The sequence below is a fragment of the Drechmeria coniospora genome (genome assembly GCF_001625195.1).
Source record: "Drechmeria coniospora strain ARSEF 6962 chromosome Unknown scf7180000000107, whole genome shotgun sequence".
NCBI lineage: Eukaryota > Fungi > Ascomycota > Sordariomycetes > Hypocreales > Ophiocordycipitaceae > Drechmeria > Drechmeria coniospora.
The window spans coordinates 3,237-9,014 of NW_024467508.1; the positions used below are offsets into that span (position 1 = coordinate 3,237).

The 5,778-nt window shown below is 29.3% G+C and overlaps 2 non-coding genes across 2 annotated transcripts; one reads left to right on the forward strand and one right to left on the reverse strand.

Moving 5' to 3' along the window:
• The first annotated feature begins 748 nt into the window (after positions 1-748).
• Positions 749-820, forward strand: DCS_t113. Its single transcript has one exon. It is a non-coding gene; the product is annotated as a tRNA-Asn (tRNA).
• Positions 821-1,568: 748 nt separating this feature from the next.
• DCS_t114 lies at positions 1,569-1,640 on the reverse strand. Its single transcript has one exon. It is a non-coding gene; the product is annotated as a tRNA-Asn (tRNA).
• Positions 1,641-5,778: the final 4,138 nt, after the last annotated feature.

Genomic DNA, 5,778 nt, shown 5'->3' on the forward strand with positions numbered 1-5,778 from the left:
CGATAAAGCATTTGATCCTGGAATTTGGAAAGAAAAAGGGGACAAAGACAAGTCATCATGGCCTTAATATTGTGGGCTATAGACGTGCCACATATTCCTAGACAAAGAGATGCAAAAATGTGAATTTAAGCTAATCTCAAAAATAGGATATAAATTTTAAGGATTATAGTCTGAAACTCGACTATATGAATAAGTAATTACTAGTAATCGTGAATCACCATGTCACGGTGAATTAACCTTGGATTGGTACTAACCACTCGTCACATGCTGAAAAGAGCATGCGCAATAAGTTTGCTTTTTTAATAATTAGTAAAAAAAACAAGTAGGTTTTGTTATATCTATTATTAGAGATCTTCGTATGCGTGGCTCTAATTAGTGTTAAGTCGAAATACGGTTCGCGTAGTGGAAGTTGCGCGGGATTAATTAATTTTAACCATAATTTATATATAATATATTCTATTATATAAAGGAGGGTTCCTTTATTGGTAAGAAGGGCTAAACTGTAAATTTAGTACATTATTGTTTTAAGAGTTCGAATCTCTTGTCTCCTAAAAATTAGAATTAGTAACTTAACTGGCAAAGGGTTTCCCTGTCACGGAAATAGATGTCCGTTCGAATCGGATCTAATTCGAAGTAGGAAAAGTCTTCCATTGGTAGGGTAAGGCACTTGCTACGTGTCGTGTTTTATGCACTTAGGTGTTCAATTCACCTCTTTTCCGTTTACTTAATAACTTTTATTGTTATATAAGCCCCTATAGCTTAATGGTAAAGCGCATTACTGTTAATAATGTTTATAGATGTTCGATTCAACTTAGGGCTTTTGAATTAATGTATGAAGCTGTATTTTTTATTACAATAAAAAAAATGACAAATTTAGTAAGAAGTAATTTTCAAATCATCCTTTTCATTTAGTGTCTCCTTTCTTGACCATTGTATACAAGTATATCATTATCACTTTAACAGTAAATGCTGCATTATCTATGCACTTATTTAATAATAGTTACATATTATTTTTCTTAGCTTTAGCTACAGTAGTAGCATCTATGACTTTATGATTTAGAGATATAATATCAGAAGGTTCATATTTAGGTAACCACACTTTAGCTGTACAAAAAGGGCTAAATTTAGGAGTTTGTTTCTTCGTAGCTATATTCTGAGCTGCAGCTCAAACCTAATGCCTAGCAGTTAATTCAACAGTAGGTGTTAATGCACTATGAAAGAATGGAATATAGCTACGAAGAAACAAGCTTCTGACACTATAAATACCCTTTTTGTACAGCTAAAGTGTGGTTACCTAAATATGAACCTTCTGATATTATATCTCTAAATCATAAAGTCATAGATGCTACTACTGTAGCTAAAGCTAAGAAAAATAATATGTAACTATTATTAAATAAGTGCATAGATAATGCAGCATTTACTGTTAAAGTGAATAATGATATACTTGTATACAATGGTCAAGGAGAAGGAGACACTAAATGAAAAGGATGATCTTGAAAATTACTTCTTACTAAATTTGTCATTTTTTTTATTGTAATAAAAAATACAGCTTCATACATTAATTCAAAAGCCCCTAAGTTGAATCGAACATCTATAAACATTATTAACAGTAATGCGCTTTACCATTAAGCTATAGGGGCTTATATAACAATAAAAGTTATTAAGTAAACGGAAAAGAGGTGAATTGAACACCTAAGTGCATAAAACACGACACGTAGCAAGTGCCTTACCCTACCAATGGAAGACTTTTCCTACTTCGAATTAGATCCGATTCGAACGGACATCTATTTCCGTGACAGGGAAACCCTTTGCCAGTTAAGTTACTAATTCTAATTTTTAGGAGACAAGAGATTCGAACTCTTAAAACAATAATGTACTAAATTTACAGTTTAGCCCTTCTTACCAATAAAGGAACCCTCCTTTATATAATAGAATATATTATATATAAATTATGGTTAAAATTAATTAATCCCGCGCAACTTCCACTACGCGAACCGTATTTCGACTTAACACTAATTAGAGCCACGCATACGAAGATCTCTAATAATAGATATAACAAAACCTACTTGTTTTTTTTACTAATTATTAAAAAAGCAAACTTATTGCGCATGCTCTTTTCAGCATGTGACGAGTGGTTAGTACCAATCCAAGGTTAATTCACCGTGACATGGTGATTCACGATTACTAGTAATTACTTATTCATATAGTCGAGTTTCAGACTATAATCCTTAAAATTTATATCCTATTTTTGAGATTAGCTTAAATTCACATTTTTGCATCTCTTTGTCTAGGAATATGTGGCACGTCTATAGCCCACAATATTAAGGCCATGATGACTTGTCTTTGTCCCCTTTTTCTTTCCAAATTCCAGGATCAAATGCTTTATCGTAAATAAATAAAAAATAAAGCCAGGGATTACGTTAATTACATGGAAACCACAGTTTCACAACATTAACTGAAAACAGCCGTGCAACTCCTGTAATAATTATACAAATTGTGGTAAGGTTTTTCGTGGATCATCGAATTAAACAACATACTTCACTACTGGTGTCAGAAACGGTCTAGTGATTTCAGTTCCTGCGTTGCCACATTACTCTTGAGGTGAAATGCTTACACTTTCATTTATAGACTAAATAATGTTTAATAATTAACTCTCTACTGAAGAATTAATTTATTAAAACTCAATCTAACCTATGGCATTTATCATTTACTGCAAAGACTACTTGGGTATCTAATCCTGTTTGTGCTCTGTGCCTTCGTCCTTCAACGTCAGTTTTTACCTAGAGGGCTGCCTTCGCCTTTACCGAGTCCCTTTGGTATCATAGAATTTCATCTCTCCTCCTTAAGTACTGCCCCCTTATATAAAACTCTAGTCAAGTACTAACATATTACAAGCTATATTGACCGTCTAAGTACCCTTTAAACCTAATTAAGATGAATAACACTAGTCTCTTACGTATTACCGCGACTGCTGGCACGTAATTAGTCAAGACACGATATATATACTGTCATTATCAATATATAAACAAAGCTTTATTCAATTTTAATACAATCTTATAGATTATATTCTAAGATATAATCAAATTAAGACTTGCCACTTCTCCAAGTTGCCAGTTCAGCCGTTAGGCCATTGACCAAGATTCCTCACTGCTGTACTAACTTGCATTGGGGTTTTTTCAGACCCAATGTGGTCGATCAACCTTTCAGCTTCGACTACGAGAATTTTAGGCTAGTTAAGCCATCACCTTAACTACTACCTATCCCGAAGATATTTATTGTCCTCTTAAAGCGGGAAATATATTTCCCTTTTTGATTTATAAAGGATTTACCTCTACTTTAAGGTCGGCTAAGAATATCATTATACTCACCTGTACACCACTTTTTAATTTAAAATTAAATTAAAACGTTCGATTAGCATGTGTCAAGCATTTGGACAGCATTCAATCAGAGCCATCACCAAACTCATCTATTTTTTATTATAATATAAATTTCTTTATATCACTATTAGTTCTAATGTTAAAAATAAAAAGAGAAGATTTAAACTATATCTTGTTTTTACTATAGATATTCTAATTTAAAATTTATAATTGCTCGTTCTTTTGTATATGAATAATTAACTATTCTAATATAATCTCTTTAAGAGATAAAAGTCTTACGACTTCTTTGTTAATTTCTATTCTTAGAATTTATAATTAAGATTATTCCTCTATAAGGATAAATTTTTATTGTTATATAATTTTCCTTTTAACTATATTCTCATTTTTAATTTTGTTTTTTGGTTGATAATCATATATTACAATAATATTTATTGTAATATTAAATATCTTTCTTTTTTATTTATTTTCAAGTTTATTAATGTAAATCTAGTCCATCTTTTATGTAAGAACTTGTTAATACTACGAAAACTTGAGCTTGGATAAAGGCTATAGCAAATTCTAAACCTGAGAATGCTATAATAAATACTAAAGGTATTAATCCTAATACAAAGAATATTATACCTGAATTCATTATATTATAAACAAATCCACTTAATATACTTAATAGCATGTGACCTGCTGTTATATTGGCAGCTAATCTAAGCCCTAATGAAACATTTCTAGCTAAATATGAAATAAATTCAATAGTTATTAGTAAAGGTAATAATCCTAAAGGACAACCAGCTGGTACTAATAATGAAAAGAATTTTAAACCATGTTTTTGGAATCCTAATATTGTAGCTCCTAATACTATAGTAAAACTAAGAGCGAATGTTAGAGCGAAATGCCCTGTTGAAGCAAAGCTATAAGGTATCATACCTATTAAATTATTTATTAATATAAATATAAATAATGTATATATGAAAGGGAAATATATTTGACCATTTTTAGCATTTATTTGATTTGTAACTATATTATGTATAGTAACATATAAAGATTCTTGAGCTAAAGATCAGTTATTACTAACTAATTTGTTATAATTAGTAGCTACTAAGCTTAAACCTAACATTATTGTAGCTCCTATCATTAAGTAGAATCCTATATTTGTTATTGATAAATGTAAGTTACCTCCTAAAACTTCTAAATTTAAGATATCTCTTACTTCGAATTGGTCTAGAGGACTTCTTATTTCTGTAAATAAATTTTCTGTAAACATAAGTAGTATATATTACTACTATTATATATATCTTAAAATAACTAAGTACTTATAGTATTTATACTATAAAAAAAGATGTTTATATTATATTATATTTTATTAATAAACATACGTGATAAAAATAGACGAACTATTCTAGGTAATATGTATTTAGATAATATGTATAAAACTAATACTATTACACTAAAAGCGAAAACTATTTCATTCATATAATAAAAAGGTGTTAATTGAGGCATGTTTCTTTTTCTTTTTATTTTTTTATAATACGTATTTTTCTTTAATCGTAAGAAATTTAAAGCGCATATTTTTATTATACACTATATATTAAACTATTCATAGAATAGTCTAATACGTTTAATATTAATGAAGGATAAATACCAAATATAATAGTAAATACTACTAATATAAATAGCATTATAAATTCTCTTTTGTTTACATCATATATGCTTTCTTCTAAATATTTAGTGAAAGAACCACCAAAAGTTGTTCTATTAAACATGTAAATAGTATAAGCAGCAGAGAAAACTATAGAAGAACAAGCAAATATACCTAATACAGGTAATCTTTCGATTATTCCATAAAGTGACATAAATTCTCCTACAAAATTTAGAGTTAAAGGAGCACCACAGTTACCTAATGCTAATATAAAGAATAATATTGCAAATATAGGCATTAATTGAGCAGCTCCTCTATAGAAGAAAATACTTCTAGTACCTGTTCTGTCGTATAATATACCTCCTGCACAGATAAATAAACCACTAGATACAAATCCGTGGGCTAAACCTAAAGCTATACTTCCTTCTATTCCTTGAATTGTATTACTAAATACTCCTATTAAATATACAGCAGCATGACAAACAGAACTATAAGCAATTAATTCTTTAATATCTGTTGTTCTTAATGTACTAAAACTAGCATATATTATAGTAATTACTGCTATAGTATAAATTACAAAAGTGTAATCTAAAGATGCTTTAGGTAATATAGGTAATATTAATCTAAATATACCATATAAACTTAATTTTAAAACAATAGCGGCTAATACTATACTACCACCTAAAGGTGATTCAACATGAGCTTTTAATAATCAATTATTTAAAAATATTGTAGGTGTTTTTACTGCAAATGCTATAAATATTCCTACAA